Source organism: Gobio gobio, assembly GCF_949357685.1.
Source record: "Gobio gobio genome assembly, chromosome: 11".
Taxonomy (NCBI): Eukaryota; Metazoa; Chordata; class Actinopteri; order Cypriniformes; family Gobionidae; genus Gobio; species Gobio gobio.
Window position 1 is genome coordinate 9964322 of NC_137104.1, and position 21046 is coordinate 9985367.

Sequence of the window (21046 nt, forward strand, 5' to 3'; positions counted from 1 at the left end):
ATCAGGCTCGGCTACGTGATTCAGTTCGCGCAGGCTCCTCCCCACTTCTGGGGAGTCCGCCACCATGATGGGGCCTAATGCCCCAGTCATGCGTGCAGAGGTTGCCACCCTACTTGCGAAGGGTGCGATCGAGCCTGTCCCTCCAGCCGAAATGAAGCCCGGCTTCCTCAGCCCTTACTTCATTGTACCCTAGAAAACCGGTGGGTTACGGCCAATCCTGGATCTGCCCGTCTTGAACCGATCCCTTCACAGGCTTCCGTTCAGGATCTTGACGGCGAACGCCTTCTCGAATGCATTCGTCCAGTAGATTGGTTTGCAGCGGTCGACCTGAAGTCGACCACATACTTCTATGTGTCCATCCTACCTCGACACAGACCGTTCCTAGGGTTTGCTTCGAGGGGTGGCATATCAGTACGCGGTCCTCCCATTCGGGCTAGCTCTGTCCCCTCGCGTCTTCCCAAAGATTGTCGAGGCAGCCCTTGCGCCACTCATGGAGGAAGAGCACTAGGGCTGTAGCGGTAGACTAATCTCACGATACGGTACGATACACGATATTCAGCTCACGGTACGATATATATATATATATATATATATATATCACGATATTCAGACAACGATACGATTCGATATAATTCGATACACTTACGTCATTTTCTGAAAGATTTAAAGGGGACAGAGTGATTTTGGTGACATCTTTTGAGTGTTTCATTTACTTGGATTGAATTAACTGAACTGAAAACTAAAAATATCAATTACACAATATATGTCTCTGACTGGACAGAGTCTACAGCTTGCAAATGCCGGACAAAATGAATCAAAGATGTGTTGAGAAAATTAGTTCCATTTATTGAAACAGTGCAAACTGTAGCTTACAAGCATTCGAAAAGTAAATAAAGCGCAGTATTGCTATTAACAATGGAGTTTTAAAAATTGCAGCAAGTGGCATGTTCTGAACAGTTTCTATGACAGCTTTTTTAACTTGACACTGACACTTGGTAGTATTTCCAGAGTATTTCACGTTTGTGTCACACAGCTTGCAAACCGCGATGCTTTTGTCTAAGTCAAGGGTCTCTAACCTTTTTTCATTTGAGAGCTACTTTTTAAAAATGAAAGTCACAGAGAGCTACTCATGTTATATAATAATTAAAACTCTTAAATAATGCATCATAATTCTCATATTAACAACTATCCAAACTGGTTTACACCTGAAAGAGTATAGTAGTAGTTCCAGTAGTCGGTACAATACCACAATTTTTTTTAAAAATCAATGTTTATTATTTATGATGATAATCATAAGTAAATAATACATAAACATGTAAAGGCTGTATGCTGTTTAAAAGTAAACATTGTTTATAAATGAAAGATCAAGTGAAAAATAAGCAACCATTAATAATTATATAATTAATATTATTTATTTCATAATTATTATTACATAGAGACGTAGCTAAATTTACTGTAGGCTACAATCTGTAGTCAATTTCTTCACGTTAAACCAAACTTTTATTTTGACGGGTTGCCGTGAATTGAATACCATGAATACCTTTGAGTGCCTGTGTTCATGATATGACAGTGGGTGCGCGTCTCAATCAGCTCCCTAGTTCAGTCAGGGCACTGATCAGGGAGTCAGCCCATTGACTTATGTCCTGATCAGTGCCCTGACTGAACTAGGGAGCTGATTGAAACACACCCAGTTTTCTCAAATGAAACGGTAAATTCTCATGAAGTGACGGTGTTCGTGTCGGCACAGATTACACACAGCAGAGACTACAAGAGCGCGCGCGCGGCGCCCGTCATCCACACAGACGCAGAACATGCAGGAGTAATATTTAAATAGTATTTTGCAGTTTATTATTTACAGACACTTGTATATATTCGGCTTCAGTCTGGAGCCCTGCGCTTAAATTAACACGGAAGCGACTGAACGCAGCTGCTATGGTGAGCTATTTTTAGAACAGACCCGCGGGCAACTCATGTGGTCCTTGCGGGCGACTCATGTTGTTGACCCCTGAGTCTAAGTCGTCGCTTTCCTTCTTTTTTAAACCAAAGTGGTCCCACACATCTACTTTTAAGCATGAAGGTGCTGGATTTATATTTGCCGCCATTTCCTTGAATCTCCTCGCTCTGACTCCGTAAACAAGAAGAGGTAGACGTCGGTGTCTGTGTAAAGTTAGTAGTATGGGTAACTTGCTCTACAGCGATACTAGCGGCTGGCTGACCAAATCGCTCTTCCTGCAACGCGAATGGGGGTAAACATGGGGATTTGAATGGGACCTATGTATCGATACTCGTGACTTAAAAATCAATACTTTCTTGGGAAAAAAAATATCGATTTATATTGCAGAATCGATAAAATTGCTCAGCCTTAGTTCCACTGAAACTATTTCAGAGGCTCCTGGGGCATATGGCATCTGCAGCCGCGGTGACGCCGCTCGGATTGCTTCATATGAGACCGCTTCAGCATTGGCTTCGCGATCGAGTCCCGAGATGGCCTTGGCGGTCTGGCACACTCCGGGTCCTAGTAACTCGGGCCTGCCTTCAGACGCTCACCCCGGGGTTGAACCTCAGCTTTCTACAGGCTGGTGTGCCCTTAGAACAAGTTTCCAGGCATGTTGTTGTGTCAACAGATGCCTTCGCCACTGGTTGGGGTGCCATGTGCAATGGACATGCTGCCGCGGGCTCCTGGACAGGATCCCGGTGCCTCCTGCATGTCAATTGCCTCGAGTTGCTGGCAGTATGGTTCGCCCTGCACCGCTTCCGAGCGTTGCTGAAGGGTCAACACGTACCAGTCCGGTCAGACAACACGGCCACAGTAGCGTACATCAGGGCGGTCTACGCTCCCGCCGTATGTCTCAACTCACCCGCCATCTTGTTCTATGGAGTCAGAAGCACCTGAGGTCCCTTCGTGCTGTCCATATCCCGGGAGTAATGAACCGTGCAGCCGACCAGCTCTCACGGTCTCAGCCACTTCCTGGAGAATGGAGACTCCATCCCCAGACGGTCCAGCTGATTTGGGAACAGTTCAGCGAAGCACAGGTAGATCTGTTTGCCTCCCACGACTCTTCCCATTGCAGCCTGTTCTATTCCCTGACCGAGGGCACGCACGGCACGGATGCGCTGGCGCACAGCCTCTGGCACCCGCGTCCCGAACTCTGGAACCTCCACGTGTGGCTCCTGGACGGGACGCGGCAGGTTTGAGTACCCTACCACCACCGGTGGTGGCTACCATCATTTCCGCTAGGGCAGAGTCTACACGGCATGCCTATGTGTTGAAGTGGAACCTCTTCGTCACCTGGTGTTCTTCTCGCCAAGAAGACTCCTGGAAATAATGAATCCTCCTCATCTCCCCTCATACCCTCTTGGGACCTCTCAGTAGCCTTAGATGCTCTGCAGAGGCCTCCCTTTGAGCCTTTGCGGTCAGTTGATCTTATGCTCCTGTCTATAGAGACAGCGATCCTGACCGCATTGGCCTCCTTCAAGAGGGTAGGGGACCTGCAGGCATTTTCGGTTGACAAAGCGTGCCTGGAGTTCGGGCCGGCCAACTCTCACGTGATCCTGAGACCCTGGCCCGGATATGTGCCCAAGGTTCCCGCCACTCCGTTCAGACACCAGGTGGTGAACCTGCAAGCGCTGCCCTTGGAGGGGGCAGACCCAGCCTTGGCATTGCTCTGTCCAGTACGCGTCCTCCGTGCTTACGTAGACAGGACGCAGTGTTTCAGGACCTCAGACCAGCTCTTTGTCTGTTATGGTGGAGAGCGGAAGGGAAGAGCTCTCTCAAAGCAAAGGCTGTCTCACTGGATAGTGGATACCATTGTTTTGGCTTACCAGCAGCAGGGTTGACCGTGCCCCCTTTGGGTCAGGGCCCACTCCACCCGGAGTGTGGCCTCCTCTTGGGCTCTAGCACATGGCGCCTCGCTAACAGACATCTGCAGAGCTGCAGGCTGGGCGATACCTAACACATTCGCCAGATTCTACAATCTCCGAGTGGAGCCTGTGTCCGACTGTACTCGCCTTTACTAGTGGCCGGTAATGGACTAGGCTCAGGTGTCTTCGCTTGCTCGTCATTCCACTCCATGGACTGGATACGTGCAATATTTTCCTCTGGTGAGCTTCCCGAAAGCCCTGAGTTCCTCCAGCACTGTCGATGCCGACACCAGTAAGTCTGCCCTCTCGAGCCCAGACCCTCGTGTCCGGCCTGGTGCCCCGTGTGCATGGTTCCCCTCCGGCGACCCCCACACGTGTATTTCCACATTAAGCCTCCTCAGTGAGCAGGTGTCTTTCCCTTGGCAAGTCCCTGCCACCCCTGGGGTTAAAAATCCACCCTCCGGCTGGCACCCCAGAGATCTCCATATGCAGCCCTTAGCGGGTCATATGTGTACTCTCTAAGTCTTCCCTATGGGTAGGCATTTTGGCATATCTCCTCCTGGAATATGCTTCCCAGTGTACGTTGGTATTCCTGTGATAAGTGGGAGTCCTTCGTCCATACTAGTCTTACGACAGGGCACTCACACTTACGCAGGGCACTGGAAGACAGCCGAGTGGCGTCACTGTATTGGGACCCCATTCGTTAGTCACTAACGTTACGTCGTAGTGACCGAACGAAAGGGAACATCTCAGTCACGTATGTAACCCTCGTTCCCTGAGGAGGGAATGGAGACGTAACGTCCCTTTGCCACATCCGCTGTACTGCTGGAACGGCCGGGAGTTCAGTCTTGGCTCCGCAGCAGATAACATAATGCAATGTTGCCAGCTTACTTCCTTATATACCCACACAGTGGGGCGGAGATACGCATATTGGGCGTTGTTAGACTCCTCGAAGGTAATTAGCTTCTAAGCGAAACCCCCATTCGTTAGTCACTAACGTTACGTCTCCGTTCCCTCCTCAGGGAACGAGGGTTACATACGTAACCGAGACGTTTCCAACATTGATCATTAATCAGCATATCAGAATGATTTCTGAAGGATCATGTGACACTGAAGTCTGGAGTAATGATGTTGAAAATTCAGCTTTAATCACAGAAATAAAATATATTTTAAATGATATACCATTTTTTTAAATTGTAATAATATTTCACAATATTGCAGTTTTTTATCAAATAAATTCAGGCTTGATGAGCATAAGAGACTTCTTTCAAAAACATAATACAGTAATGTGTCCAAACTTTTGACCTGGGGCCTGTTTCAGAAAGGAGGTTAAGTGAAAACTCTGAGTATGTTAACCCTGAAATAAGGGAAACTCTGGGTTTTCTGTTTCAGAATGTGAGGTATGTCAAACCCGAGAAAGCAGGGTAAGTCAAGCCCGTCTCTGAAAGAGAGGTAACATATACTCAGTGTCAGTTACCAGGGTAACTTACTCTGTGAACCTAACCTGGTCAGGAGCAGGTTTTCTTTGGTAAACCCAGAGTTTCTTTCGGTCTCCTCCCCTTTTTTAAAGCGCCAGCTGTGTTTAAAAAGTTTATTCATTCATTCATGAGAAGCTTTCTTTGCAGTGCAGGTACATTCATTCATTGCTCATATTTTCATCATGAGGACACTGTCAAACTGACAAAAATGGCATGTCCTTTTATACAGGAAGGATCCTGACGTTCACTTGATAAACCTCTAGAAGTATCCTGATAATTAGAATTTCCTTTAGGATTTCCAGTGGTTGGACGCATTGATGACACTCATATTCCCATAATCACACTTTCTGAAAATGGATTACTGTATGGAATGGAAGGATGCTGCCAGATGGTAGTACGAGATATATGCCATAACCACCACCACAGCTGTTAAATACATTTATTTAAAATTTTTATGGTCATCTTTATTTCCTACAAATACTTTATTCTTTTTCCTGTTGGATGTTAATATTCTTCCTCCATCTCCTCTTCATCTGTCAGTGGTGCTGGTGTTTGGCTGGCCTGAGTAGAAGTCAATAATGTCATTACCCTGATTAATAAATGTAACAGGTGGGATCAGAGAACATTTCATTATGTGAAAAGAACATAGACCCTTTTCACATTTCTGGGTTTCTCAGAGCTGAAGTCGTCATAGGGTTAACTTTTATAGCGGTGAATGAAAGAATACATTAAATATATATTTTTTGTGTCCCCATTTGCTCAAATAGCAAAAGAAAAACTCCACAATAGTGATTTCACAACTTTCAAAAAGAGGGAAAAAATAGAGTGAGTTTGATAATGGAAGTGAAAAGAGAGAAAGATGTTAATTTTCACCATCACTCCCATAGACACTGTATTAGAAACACCCTCACAGCAGCGGTAACTTGTTTTTTGTAATTTGATGCAAAAGTAATATAATACAAAGTATTAGTGTTATAAATGTACATACATTTAAAAATACAAAAAAAATACAAAAAACGTTGCAGGATTTGCGCTGATGCTGCACATTGGACACTGAATGATATTTAATATGTCAAATGTTGGTAAAGTCATTAAACCAACACCCCTGAACATTTTATGCTTAAAGCTTTATCTGATTGAATTATGTTTTCATTTTCATTTTTAGCTGCTGCCACATTCTTTTTTTTGCCTTTTGGATACCATGAAAATGAAACTTAATTAAAATAATTAAGAATTAAACTTACATATTAACCCGGAAGTATGCAAACGTATTTTTGTTGGGTGCTGTTGCCATGGTGAATCGAAATTTCGTAGCTCCATTGATCGTGGCTTTTCATAGTTGGAGTGGATGTGCTTAACTCAGAGTCAGTCTACTCAGATTTGATTGAACTACCTCAATTCAGCTGTTCTGAAACCCAAAACTCAAAGTTTCCCATCTCAGAGTAAGTCAACTCAGAGTTCAGGTTTAAACTCAGAGTTGGTTGAACCTCCTTACTGAAACGGGCCCCAGGACTGTATGTATGTGTACATAATATATACACTAAAAATGAGTATATATATATATATATATATATATATATATATATATATATATATATATATATATATATATATATATATATATATATATACATACATATATACACTAATTTGCAGTTTAATAAATATGTGGATATTAGTACTTGACAATAATAATAGCTAAATCTTTGTAATATATTCTTATTCATCAAATTCTACTAGTATAAAAGATTCTCCTTTGCCTGAGCCTCAAGGAGGATATCAACCACATTTGCACATTTTTTTATTAATCCCTTGTGCGTTCAGTTTTTCGTGTCTTTGACAAGGACAATGACACCTACGTAAGTGTCAAAGAGTGGGTGGAAGGTCTGTCTGTCTTTTTACAAGGCACACTGGATGAAAAAATAAAATGTGAGTTCTTTATATTTTATAATTTATAAGGTTATGTACATGAAGTTCATAATATTCCATGTATAATGTCTAGTCTGTTTTGATGTATACGACCTGAATGGTGACGGACACATCTCACGGGAGGAGATGATTAAAATGCTGAAAGACAGCCTCATCAGGCAACCCACCGAAGAGGATCCCGACGAGGGGATTAAGGATGTTGTGGAAATTGCCTTGAAAAAAATGGTACTACTATGTGTCAGACTCTGAAAATGTATTTGGAATATTTTACCATTGTTAAGTATAAAATACATATATCTTTTTTTCAGGATTATGACCATGATGGGAAAGTTTCTTATCATGATTTTGAGAAGACAGTCATATATGAAAACCTTTTACTAGAAGCTTTTGGCAACTACCTCCCAGATGCAAAGGTAGAAAAATCACAAGCAACTATTTGTGCATGTAAAACGTATTGTAATTTTAAAAAGACAGGCTCTTAAATGTTTTTCCCCATTTGTTTGGCAGAGAATACAGTCATTCGAGCAATATGGATTCCAGGAACCACATGAAGATTGAAAAGAACCAATGAATTTTCTATAAAATAATAATAAAAAACAATTGTTTGTCAAAAAATGTTTTTGGCTGTAACTGAAATAAATAGCTAAAATATTGTTTAATGCAAGCCCACGTTGTCTTATTAAATTCTTCTGCGTGGCTTTGCAATAGTGGTCTTCACTTGTACAGGTTTGACCTCTGGAACAGATGCAAAAATTATTGTTTCAACGTGTTGCAATATGCAGTGGGGCAAAAAAAGTATTTAGTCAGCCACCAATTGTGCAAGTTCTCCCACTTAAAAAGATGAGAGAGGCCTGTAATTTTCATCATAGGTACACTTCAACTATGAGAGACAGAATGAGAAAGAAAAAAAACAGAAAAGCACAAGCACAAATTTTTAAAGAATTTATTTGCAAATTATGGTGGAAAATAAGTATTTGTTCACCTACAAAAGTTTATCTCAATACTTTGTTATAAAATACCCTTTGTTGGCAATGACAGAGGTCAAACGTTTTCTGTAAGTCTCCACAAGGTTTTTACACACTGTTGCTGGTAGTTTGGCCCATTCCTCCATGCAGATCTCCTCTAGAACAGTGATGTTTTGGGGCTGTCGCTGAGCAACACGGATTTTCAACTCCCTCCAAAGATTTTCTATGGGGTTGAGATCTGGAGACTGGCCACTCCAGGACCTTGAAATGCTTCTTACGAAGCCATTCCTTCATTGCCCAGGTGGTGTGTTTGGGATCATTGTCATGCTGAAAGACCCAATGGATCTCCCAATCCTCTTCTGGATCATCCAAATGCTCTCTAGCAAACTTCAGACAGGCCCGGTCATGTACTGGCTTAAGCAGGGGGACATGTCTGGCACTGCAGGATTTGAGTCCCTGGCGGCATAGTGTCTTACTGATGGTAGCCTTTGTTACTTTGGTCCCAGCTCTCTGCAGGTCATTCACTAGAGGTGAGATCTTGCGTGGAGCCCCAGATCGAGGGAGATTATCAGCGGTCTTGTATGTCTTCCATTTTCTAATAATTGTTGATTTCTTCACAACAAGCTGCTTACCTATTGCAGATTCAGTCTTCCCAGCCTGGTGCAGGTCTACAATTTTGTTTCTGGTGTCCTTTGACAGCTGGTCTTGGCCATAGTGGAGTTTGGAGTCTGACTGTTTGAGGTTGTGGACAGGTGTCTTTTATACTGACAACGAGTTCAAACAGGTGCCATTAATACAGGTAACGAGTGGCGGACAGAGGAGCCTCTTAAAGAAGAAGTTACAGGTCTGTGAGAGCCAGAAATCTTGCTTTGTTGTAGGTGACCAAATACTTATTTTCCACCATCATTTGCAAATACATTTGGCTGACACGCCTCTGCAGCATCGCGTGGCGGTCGGGGACAGTGCCTCTGGGATGGCAGACCGGGGTGGTGGTCCCTCTTTTTAAGAAGGGGGACCGGAGGGTGTGTTCCAACTATAGGGGGATCACACTTCTCAGCCTCCCCGGGAAAGTCTATGCCAGGGTACTGGAGAGGAGAATCCGGCCGATAGTGGAACCTCGGATTCAGGAGGAACAGTGTGGTTTTCGTCCTGGTCGCGGAACACTGGACCAGCTCTATACCCTCTACAGGGTGCTGGAGGGTTCATGGGAGTTTGCCCAACCAGTCCACATTTGTTTTGTGGATTTGGAGAAGGCATTCGACTGTGTCCCTCGCGGCATCCTGTGGAGGGTGCTGGGGGAGTATGGGGTCCGGGGTCCTTTGCTGAGGGCTGTCCGGTCCCTGTATGACCGAAGCAGGAGTTTGGTCCGCATTGCCGGCAGTAAGTCAGACTTGTTCCCGGTGCATGTTGGACTCCGGCAGGGCTGCCCTTTGTCGCCGGTTCTGTTCATAATTTTTATGGACAGAATTTCTAGGCGCAGCCAAGGGCCGGAGGGTGTCAGGTTTGGGGACCACACGGTTTCGTCTCTGCTCTTTGCGGATGACGTTGTCGTGTTGGCCCCTTCTAACCAGGACCTTCAGCATGCATTGGGACGGTTTGCAGCCGAGTGTGAAGCGGCTGGGATGGGGATCAGCACCTCCAAATCCGAGGCCATGGTCCTCAGTCGGAAAAGGGTGGCTTGCCCACTCCAGGTTGGTGGAGAGTTCCTGCCCCAAGTGGAGGAGTTTAAGTATCTAGGGGTCTTGTTCACGAGTGAGGGGAGGATGGAACGGGAGATTGACAGACGGATCGGTGCAGCTTCTGCAGTAATGCGGTCGATGTACCGGTCTGTCGTGGTGAAGAAAGAGCTAAGCCGTAAGGCGAAGCTCTCGATTTACCGGTCAATCTACGTTCCTACTCTCACCTATGGTCATGAGCTTTGGGTCATGACCGAAAGGACAAGATCCCGGATACAGGCGGCTGAAATGAGCTTTCTCCGCAGGGTGGCTGGGCGCTCCCTTAGAGATAGGGTGAGGAGCTCAGTCACTCGGGAGGAACTCGGAGTAGAGCCGCTGCTCCTCCACATCGAGAGGGGACAGCTGAGGTGGCTCGGGCATCTGTTCCGGATGCCTCCTGAACGCCTTCCCGGGAAGGTGTTTCGGGCATGTCCAACCGGGAGGAGGCCCCGGGGAAGACCGAGGACACGCTGGAGGGACTATGTCTCCCGGCTGGCCTTGGAACGCCTCGGTGTCCCCCCGGAAGAGCTAGAGGAAGTGTCTAGGGAGAGGGAAGTCTGGGCATCTCGGCTTAGACTGCTGCCCCCGCGACCCGGCCCCGGATAAGCGGAAGAAGATGGATGGATGGATGGCATTTGCAAATAAATTCTTTAAAAATCAGACATTCTCATTCTGTCTCTCTTAGTTGAAGTGTACCTATGGTGAAAATTACAGGCCTCTCTCATCTTTTTAAGTGGGAGAACTTGCACAATTGAAGGCTGACTAAATACTTTTTTGCCCCACTGTATATGTGTATGTATGTATGTATGTATGTATTGTAGCAGGGCTTGGGGGAAAAGGAGAGCAAACACATAAGTTGTTCAACCCAGTGGGTGTGTTTATTTCTTTGTGCAACCGTGATGATGAAAGAATGAAAGAAGGGTCGGTGCTCTTGTGCTTCTGTTGTGAGAGTCTTAAAGAAGGTGGAGTGAAGATAGTAAACTTCAGCCAGACAGCAGGGAGTTAGCTTGGCCAGCAGAGAGTTATCCTAAAGCTTCCAGGTTCCTTCTCATCAATCACTCTCTGTTAGAAAAAAAAATTAGAGAGAACTCAAACAGACGTTAGTGCATGTCTGGGAGATCGAGCTCAACTGCTCTCTGTTCACTGGGGTATATATGGCCCCAGTGATGAGTGGGAGACCGCCATTAGGTGTGTTAGTTGATTGCCGGTCAGTTGCCCTGTGTGTGTTGCCAGGGGCGACTGATGTCGGGACGATAGTAGGCAGCCACAGACTGCATGTATGTATGCATGCATATATGCACATATATATATATATATATATATACACAGTGAGGAAAATAAGTATTTGAACACACTGCTATTTTACAAGTTCTCCCTCTTAGAAATCATGGAGGGGTCTGAAATTGTCATTGTAGGTGCATGTCCACTGTGAGAGACATAGTCTAAAAAAAAAAATCCAGAAATCACAATGTATGATTTTTTTAACTATTTATTTGTATGATACAGCTGCAAATAAGTATTTGAACACCTGAGAAAATCAGCTAGAATTCTGACCCTCAAAGACCTGTTAGTCTGCCTTTAAAATGTCCACCTCCACTCCATTTATTATCCTAAATTAGATGCACCTGTTTGAGGTCGTTAGCTGCATAAAGACACCTGTCCACCCCATACAATCAGTAAGAATCCAACTACTAACATGGCCAAGACCAAAGAGCTGTCCAAAGACACTAGAGACAAAATTGTACACCTCCACAAGGCTGGAAAGGGCTACGGGGAAATTGCCAAGCAGCTTGGTGAAAAAAGGTCCACTGTTGGAGCAATCATTAGAAAATGGAAGAAGCTAAACATGACTGTCAATCTCCCTCGGACTGGGGCTCCATGCAAGATCTCACCTTGTGGGGTCTCAATGATCCTAAGAAAGGTGAGAAATCAGCCCAGAACTACACAGGAGAAGCTGGTCAATGACCTTAAAAGAGCTGGGACCACCGTTTCCAAGGTTGCTGTTGGTAATACACTAAGAAGTCATGGTTTGAAATCATGCATGGCACGGAAGGTTCCCCTACTTAAACCAGCACATGTCCAGGCCCGTCTTAAGTTTGCCAATGACCATTTGGATGATCCAGAGGAGTCATGGGAGAAAGTCATGTGGTCAGATGAGACCAAAATAGAACTTTTTGGTCATAATTCCACTAAACGTGTTTGGAGGAAGAAGAATGATGAGTACCATCCCAAGAACACCATCCCTACTGTGAAGCATGGGGGTGGTAGCATCATGCTTTGGGGGTGTTTTTCTGCACATGGGACAGGGCGACTGCACTGTATTAAGGAGAGGATGACTGGGGCCATGTATTGCAAGATTTTGGGGAACAACCTCCTTCCCTCAGTTAGAGCATTGAAGATGGGTCGAGGCAGGGTCTTCCAACATGACAATGACCCGAAGCAAACAGCCAGGATAACCAGGGAGTGGCTCTGTAAGAAGCATATCAAGGTTCTGGCGTGGCCTAGCCAGTCTCCAGACCTAAACCCAATAGAGAATCTTTGGAGGGAGCTCAAACTCCGTGTTTCTCAGCGACAGGCCAGAAACCTGAAAACTGATCTAGAGAAGATCTGTGTGGAGGAGTGGGCCAAAATCCCTCCTGCAGTGTGTGCAAACCTGGTGAAAAACTACAGGAAACGTTTGACCTCTGTAATTGCAAACAAAGGCTACTGTACCAAATATTAACATTGATTTTCTTTTTTTTAGATTATGTCTCTCACAGTCGACATGCACCTACGATGACAATTTTTGTAGCAAAGCTCTTTGAGTCAGCAATAATACAATACATAAAATCAACATCGAAGACCAGCTAACAAACTACCCACAATACATAGACTACACACAATGAATAGACTTCCCACAATAAATAGACTCTTGAGAAACAATTAACAAAGAGCAACACAAACCTATGTCAAGTAAACTCACACACTAAGATTTTTAATTTAAGATACAAATTTAAAATAACATTATTGCACATTTAATTCAATTTAGTATTGAATACTGTCCCGAGATAATACGTATTATCAGTGCTAAAAAACTAAAATAAAACATTCTCTATTTAACAGAGACTGACACATGAACACAACACAGACTACCTCTCACATCTCTATATAAAAACAGACATGTTTGTTTCCTCTGCTATATCCTTCACCATCAGTCTAACTGTTATAAAAAAAAACTGTTATAAAACCGTACCCTGTGCGAGATAATACTGTCCGGTCTGCCATATCTCAAGTTATATATTGAGTGTTTAGGCCTGAACATTGAGTGTGCAGGGTGGTGTGTATCCCTGAGAATATTCCTAGCTCTCTTCCTGCAGCATTGTGTGTATAGGGCCTCCATAGATGGAAGATCCGATCCCATGATCTTCTGCGCGGTCTTTATGACCCTTTGGAGAGCTCTCCTTTCTGCCTGGGTAGTGCTTCCAAACCATACAGTGATGCCATTTGTTAAGATGCTTTCCACAAGTCCTCTATAGGCCTGGATGAGTGGCTTGCGGCTAAGTCCTGCCTTCCTTAGCAGCCTGATAAAATAAAGCCGCCGTTGGGCCTTCTTCACTGTGACAGCAGTGTTTATGGTCCAACTCAGATTTGATGACACATGCAGGCCCAGGAACTTGTGACTCTCAGCTTTTTCCACTTCAGTCCCCTTAATGATCAGTGGCTGTAACAAGGGTTTCTTCTTTCTAAAATCCATGATTAATTATTTTGTTTTATCTAAATTAAGAATGAGGTCATTATCATCCCCATAAGCCAGAATTTAGTCAACCAGCTGCCTGTAACCAGTCTCATCCCCACCCTTGATCAGGCCCAGGATAGTTGTATCATCAGCATATTTAATAATTGCAGTGTTGTTCTGGTTAGTGGCACAGTCATGTGTGTAGAGAGTAAAGAGTTTTGGACTGAGACAGCATCCCTGAGGTGTTCCTGTACTTAAAGTGAGCTCATTTGAGATGTTACCTCACATCCTCACTTTTTGTGGTCTGTCAATAAGAAAATCCAAAACCCAGTTACAGGTGGTGGTTGGGACCCCGAGGTCAACTAGCTTCTCAATTAGCTTTCCAGGTCGGATCGTGTTGAAAGCAGAACTATAATCCAGGAAAAGCATTCTTACATATGTTCCGCTTCGGTCCAGGTGTTGAAGAGTGAAGTGGAGAGCCATGGCCACTGCATCATCCACTGATCTATTAGGGCGATATGCAAACTGTAAGGGGTCAACAGCGTCAGGAACCACAGAGTTAATATGTCGGAGCACGAGTTTCTCTAGACACTTCATTGGGACTGAAGTCAAAGCGACTGGCCTAAAATCATTCAGGGTAGATGTGTTCGCTTTCTTGGGGACAGGTATAATAATAGATGACTTAAATAAGCGTGGTGCCACTCCATGTGTAAGAGAAAGATTAAAAGTGTCTGTGTACACACCTGCCAGTTGTTCTCCGCAGACTTTTGGCAATACACCATCAGGTCCCACTGACTTACGGGGGTTTAATTGCTCAAAAACCTAACGAACCTGTTCTTGTGTGACCTGGAGCGCACACTCCTCAAGGCCCGGTGGCCGCACTTAAGGCCCGGGTATACTTCACTTACCACGCCCGGACACGTCACGCACGCAGCCCTGTCCGCGCGTCTTTCAAAGTATACTACACAACGGATGCGCGCGGATGATCGCGTTCGACACATGCGCAGTAAAAAAATGTCTATGCTATACCAGACATCGGAGGGCAGCACTGAGTCCTGTCATCAACGGGACATTCGCTGGGCATGATCGGAGAAGAACTGTAGTGCATCCACCATTGCAACATAGTTTGGAAGAAACACTGAGGAATCAAAAATTTCTCTCTTTTTTTCAAGTGTGTTGTTTTTAAACCGGTCTTTGCACACTCTTCTTCGACGGCTGAACACTGTGCTCAATACTGTGCGTATTACCACCTAGTGGACTCTTCTGTACTGCTGGCGCATGCGCTGTTGCACGCGGACGGGGTGTGCGGCCGACCGCAAGCCCTCCGAGTGACGAAAATTACGTCATGCGGGCGGTGCACGAACGCGGACGGCCGAAGTATACCCGGGCCTTTAGTGTTCAAACCAAGTTTTGAGGGAGTGTCCCCATTCAGGCGGTCGAACTTCGCATAAAAATCGTTAAGGCAGTCTGGTAAGGTGGCATCTCTAGTCTCAGTCCTGTTTGTGCTTCTCTTATTATAATTAGTGACAGACTGAATTCCCTGCCACATACTGCGTATGTCGTTTTGCATGTAATGGCTTTAAAGTTTTTGGGAATATGCCTTCTTTGCTGCTTTAATGGAATTCCTCAAGTCGTATCGTGCTCTCTTATATTCTTCCTTGTTCCCTGCATTAAAAGCTGCCTGTCTTAGCTTGATCTTCAAGCGTATATCACCATTAAACCAGCGTTTTTGATTTGGAAAAACACGGACAGTTCTAGATGGTACACAGATAGATGTACGCCAATTAATATAATAACTAACATATATATATATAAAATGTATATATATATATATATATTGATTTCTTTGTCTATTAAGAAAAAAAACATCTATAAGACACAATTTAAAGCACTATTGTAACGTTACTCCACTGAAGGCAAGTTGTTGGACCCAAGTGCAGTTCTTTTATTCAACATAAAGCTTAACATAAATCAAAAACTTGGCAAAACAACAAACAAAACTTGGCTGTGACAAACTTGACTAAACAAAACAGACTTGACTAGAAAACTCACCACCAATGGGTTACAACGTTAATAACAGACAAGGACACAGGGCAAACATGAGGGCTTAAGGCCCGGGTATACTTCACTTACCGCGCCCGGACGCGTCACGCGCGCAGCCCTGTCTGCACGTCTTTCAAAGTATACTACATCACGGATGCGCGCGGATGATCGCGTTCGACACATGCGCAGTAAAAAAGTGTCTATGCTCTACCAGACATCGGAGGGCAGCACTGAGTCCTGTCATCAACGGGACATTCGCTGGGCATGATCGGAGAAGAACTAAAGTGCATCCACCATTGCAACATAGTTTGGAAGAAACACTGAATAATCAAAAATTCTCTCTTTTTTTTCAAGCGTGTTGTTTTTTCAACCAGTCTTTGCACACTCTTCTTCGACGGCTGAACACTGTGCTCAATACTGTGTGTATTGCCACCTAGTGGACTCTCCTGTACTGCTGGCACATGCGCTGTTGCACGCGGACCGAAATTTGGGCTGCGCGCGGGCGGGGTGTGCAGCCGGCCGCGAGCCCTCCGAATGACGAAAATTACGTCATGCGGGCGGTGTACGAACGCGGACGGCCGAAGTATACCCGGGCCTTTATGCTGCCTTCACGTGCTATCGGAAATTTCCTAATTCCCACTTTAGAAGTCGTGATTACGAGCTTGTTGCATTCAAGTGAACAGGAATCATGGTGGACACCAGGTCAAATGCAGGCTATTTTTGCTGTGTACCAAACATACAATACGCTTCAAATGATTACTCTTAAATATGTTCTACATTAATGTCAAGACAAGACGACCTAGCTGTTTTGGAAAAAAAAAATTATAAAACCACACCTGCCACAGCAGTCTAGTTCTCCCCGGCACCATGTTTAAAGCTTATGACACGCCCATCTCGGGAATTGGGGTATCAAAATTATTTCCGAACTTCCCAGTGGTAAACACGACATCAGAGGGCGTTCATGTGCAATTTTTTACCTAGGAAACTCGTATTTACGATAATTCCGATGGCACGTGAAGGCAGCATTAAATACTCAGACTAATGACAAGACAAGTGACACCTGTGAGCAGTGATGAGACAATTAGCCAATGACATGACACAACACATGAGGGCATGGGAATCACATGACAATGAAACACATGACAAAACCAGGAAGCTGAAAGAACAAGACAAACTTAGAAACATGACTAAGCGTGATGAACTAAAAACATGAAACATGAACCAACACCAAAACACCCTGTGACAACTATGTAGAGGCATGATTTTTTCTAAATAGAACTACTTTAACTTACAAGCTACTTGTAAGTTAAACTAGTTAAGTTACATTCAAGCTACCCTTTTGAAAAAATGGTACCCTTTTGAATAAGCTAAGTTACTATCAAAAAGCATTTTTACAATGGCATTGTTACAAATTTTTACGTTTTTCTATTTGGAAAAAATTAATCGGTACTTACTTTAATAATAATTTTATTTCACACCCTGCCCAATGATGTCCTAAAAGCAATGTTGATATTGAAATACAGTGAATGTAATGGGTTTATACAGTGACCAAAAACAAAATTAATAATTTTGTTTTTAAATTCACTAAATAAATAAAAAAGAAAATAAAAAAAGCTTGATTACCCCAAAATGGTCACTTTCATAAAAATATATTTACTTGTGGGTTTAAAATTCCACATATGGCACATTTACTGTCCAACAACAAATATTTTAGAAATATGTATATTTTAGTCAGAATTATTGCGTTCCTATTCTATTGTGCTCCGTCGGTTTGGCGCACATGCACGGAAGCCTGAATTCTAACATTTACAGATGGAGAATATACCTGTGAAATGTAAGTTATGCACTGAGAAGCGCCACATCTCAAACGCATTAAACACAGCAAGTAGGCTATTTGTAAATATATCTGTCAGTCTATCTCTCAGAGCATCTGAAAGGGCAAGCTGCTTTAAACTATACATGTTAACTATATCTTACCAGTTATTTTGAAGCCCTCAATATAAAACATGTGTCATGTTAAGGCAGTGGCGTAGCCAGGATTTGTTCATAAGGGTGGCCGGGCAGGGGGGGCACAGAAATCTTCGTTATTTCAACATAAAAATTAGTTTGACTATAACATACTGGACTGTTTTAGTGCCTACAACACAAAAGAATACAGCTAATTCGTAGGCCTACTTAATTGTAATTGAGATAGTAGTGAATTAGATCATGGAATACTGAGTGAATTAGAATTTCTTTGTGTTATTCCTCACCTCCAGACAAGGGGCAAACATTATAGCTAAAGTTTAACTTGCTCAGTCAGCCAGGTTCTGGTTCTCAAAACTCCTAATATCTTTTTCTCCATTGTTGCATCTTTCATGGATGTGACATGCAGATAATAACTACCGGTAGCCTTAATTATTAATTGAATGTTATATAATCAATGAACTCTTCAACAATTCTGAGTTAGTCTGTAAGGCCTGTTTCTAAAGACTGAATGTTTAATTTTCTATATTAGTTGTCAAATAATTGATTGAAATAAATAAATAAATAATTGCAACAGTTCTATCAAAAATTTTACTCAGTAAAAGAAAAACATGTGTTCTTTATTGAATCATATGCAAGAATATGAATTTATTTAAAGGTCCCATGGCATGGCATTTTTCTATTATTTTATAATGTTTCCTGAGGTGTACTTATATTGTTAGTATGATTTTTACATCATAAAATGTCATAATTTAGAAATAAAAGGCAGTTTTTCAATACTGATGTTTGCCCTGTGGCTGAATGCCCTGCTTCAAGAGGCGTGTCTGCTGTGAGACTTCAGTAAAAACGCCCACTGTTGTGATTGGCTGACATCTTTGCATTTGAAATGAGCGGAGGGGGCGTGGTTTAACAAGGTCTTCCAGGCACGAGCTGCTGCCAGAGAGACGGATGGACCTGAGTTCACTTCTCATCAGTTCATCGGACTGTTGTAGTTACTAGCATATACTTCAGGTTATTAGTTTATTTCTAGTCGGAGGGGCTGTCACTCATGTCAGAAAGTTAGTAACTTTAGTAAATGATGGATCAGCGCAGACTCGAGACGCGAACCGTTTAGAACGATTCAGTCCGATTTGGTGAACTGATTCGGTTCACTAAAAAGAACCAGTTCAAAAGAATGATTCGTTCGCGAACCAGACATCACTAATGTACCAGAGACTGAGCGATTCCTAACAAAGTTATTTATAGTAACTACTGAGTTGTGAGAGCGCTGTCAGCGCAAGTCTATTGTGTTTGTATCTGAGAGTTCTGAATAAACACGAGTCCCAGTCACACCGAGTCCGTCTTCATCATTATTCTACCAACTTTGTAACACATGCAATGTACCATTACAGCTGTCGAGATGAACGAGTTAGTAAGTGTTGATTATAGCATTATTTTTAGATATGCTCCTATCATATGTAACGTGTCAGTGACGCGCATTTAGTACACAGCGCAAAAAAGACACAACAGCAGTAATCGAATGTAATCCAGTTTATTGTGGGGATAGCTGGCTAGCCTAGCCCGGATACCCTCATGCTTACCCCCCTTCTGCTTAATCTCGCGCCGCGTTTGGCGCCTCTGCTGTGGGCCAGATGCAGTACTGGGGGTCGGGGATGTTGAAGGCCGACCGGTCAGTGCAGCCCGAGCTTCGGCGTGTGTGAGGTTTATCTCTAAAGATGTTACTCTGCTGATGTTGAGCAAAAACGACTGTATGCACATTTTAGAACAGATAGACGCGACGAGGACGTACAAAAACACTGACTCACAAGATAGAAAACACGAAAACACCGTTCTGTCTGGAGAGAGAGAAGCCGCAGTGTGTGCACGAATAATAAATAATTTGCTGCACATACGAAATCATTGATCACAGATCAAAAGGAACTGAAAAAAGACTTGTTTTCATTTGTACATCCAAACACTGAGAAACTGCCAGCATTCACTCGTTCACAAGCCATAATCTCTCGAGGACAAATATGGCGCTTGCATGGGTGTGCCAAATTCTCTGGGCGGAGGAAAGGGAGGTAACTGTTCCTGTTCTGATGTCAAAACAGGAGACTTCAGGATTGGCTCGTCTGGCATGTCATTTTCTCAAGGGCAGAGAAAGACAGCCTGAACTCGGTTTTACACCAACATTTCTATCCACTAGGGACAATATTCAGGCTAGGGGAACTCATATTAATGTTGAAAAACCTCATAAAATGAAAATTTCATTCCATGGGACCTTTAAATGATTGAGTAAGGACGGAAGTCAACATTTTATTTTATGCATTTAAATATTATTCATTGTTGTTTGTATAGGCTACTTTACAAGTGAAAGCAAAATTAGTGCCTATCTTTCAGTATAAATTGGTGCAAATTGGGGCACAATGCTCACATATATTTGAGCATTCACATGGCAGAATATAATTTTTTTTTCCAGAGACATATGTGACTCATATTTAACAAATATATACATGCACGCACAGTTTTAACGCAACTTTAATCACATTTTTCCTTATTTCATGACTTAATGGATGACAGAACTACAACTTTGAATGCTCGTAGATTCTTTTGCGCTTTATTTGAAGTGATATACAGCGCGGCTGAGCGCGGCACATTTGCGTGTGATATTTAAGAGTGCATGCTGCGAGCACAGTTTAACGCCGGACACTGAGGACAGGAAATTTAGTTTTTCGAATTTTTACTGACATATAGACTGATAACATCTCATCTGACAGCAGATAACGCGTTTCTCTCAGAATCTGACAGAAGTGTCACCAGTTTTCACACATTCAAAATAAAGATGGCATCGAAAAAAAAGAGAGTTACGTTTGTTGTTGTTTCTTTGACTGCACACAATGCGACTCACTCAAAACAGTCTTGCAACCCACCAGTTGAGAAACATTGATGTAGTCTATAGTATATCTGTTGTTCGCCATTCACTGTTGATCTGCTGAAGCTCATTCAGCACCTGTAACTGACTTGCGCCTGTCGCTGAGGAGATCTTGGAGTGCGCATCTGACGTCTGAAGTCTCACGTTTTGCATCTGACGTCTGAAGTCTCATCTGGCCTTTTGTGGTCTTAAAGAGACGGTTTTGCGTTTAAATAAACAAAATACTTGTCAAAAAAAGTATTTTAGCATTTTTTTTGCTAAAAAAATACTGTATTTTAGTATTTTTTTTACAAAAAGTAAAACAGCAGTTATGTGCGGGGCCACCCCTGGCCACCCCCTAGCTCCGCCACTGTGTTAAGGACAAATTGTATCATGCACTTTCCCTGCATCAGCTCATTCTGCTCCGCTATTTTTCACATGCGTTCCAATTTCTAATCGAGAATGCTCACGTGGCTTTGCTTGAC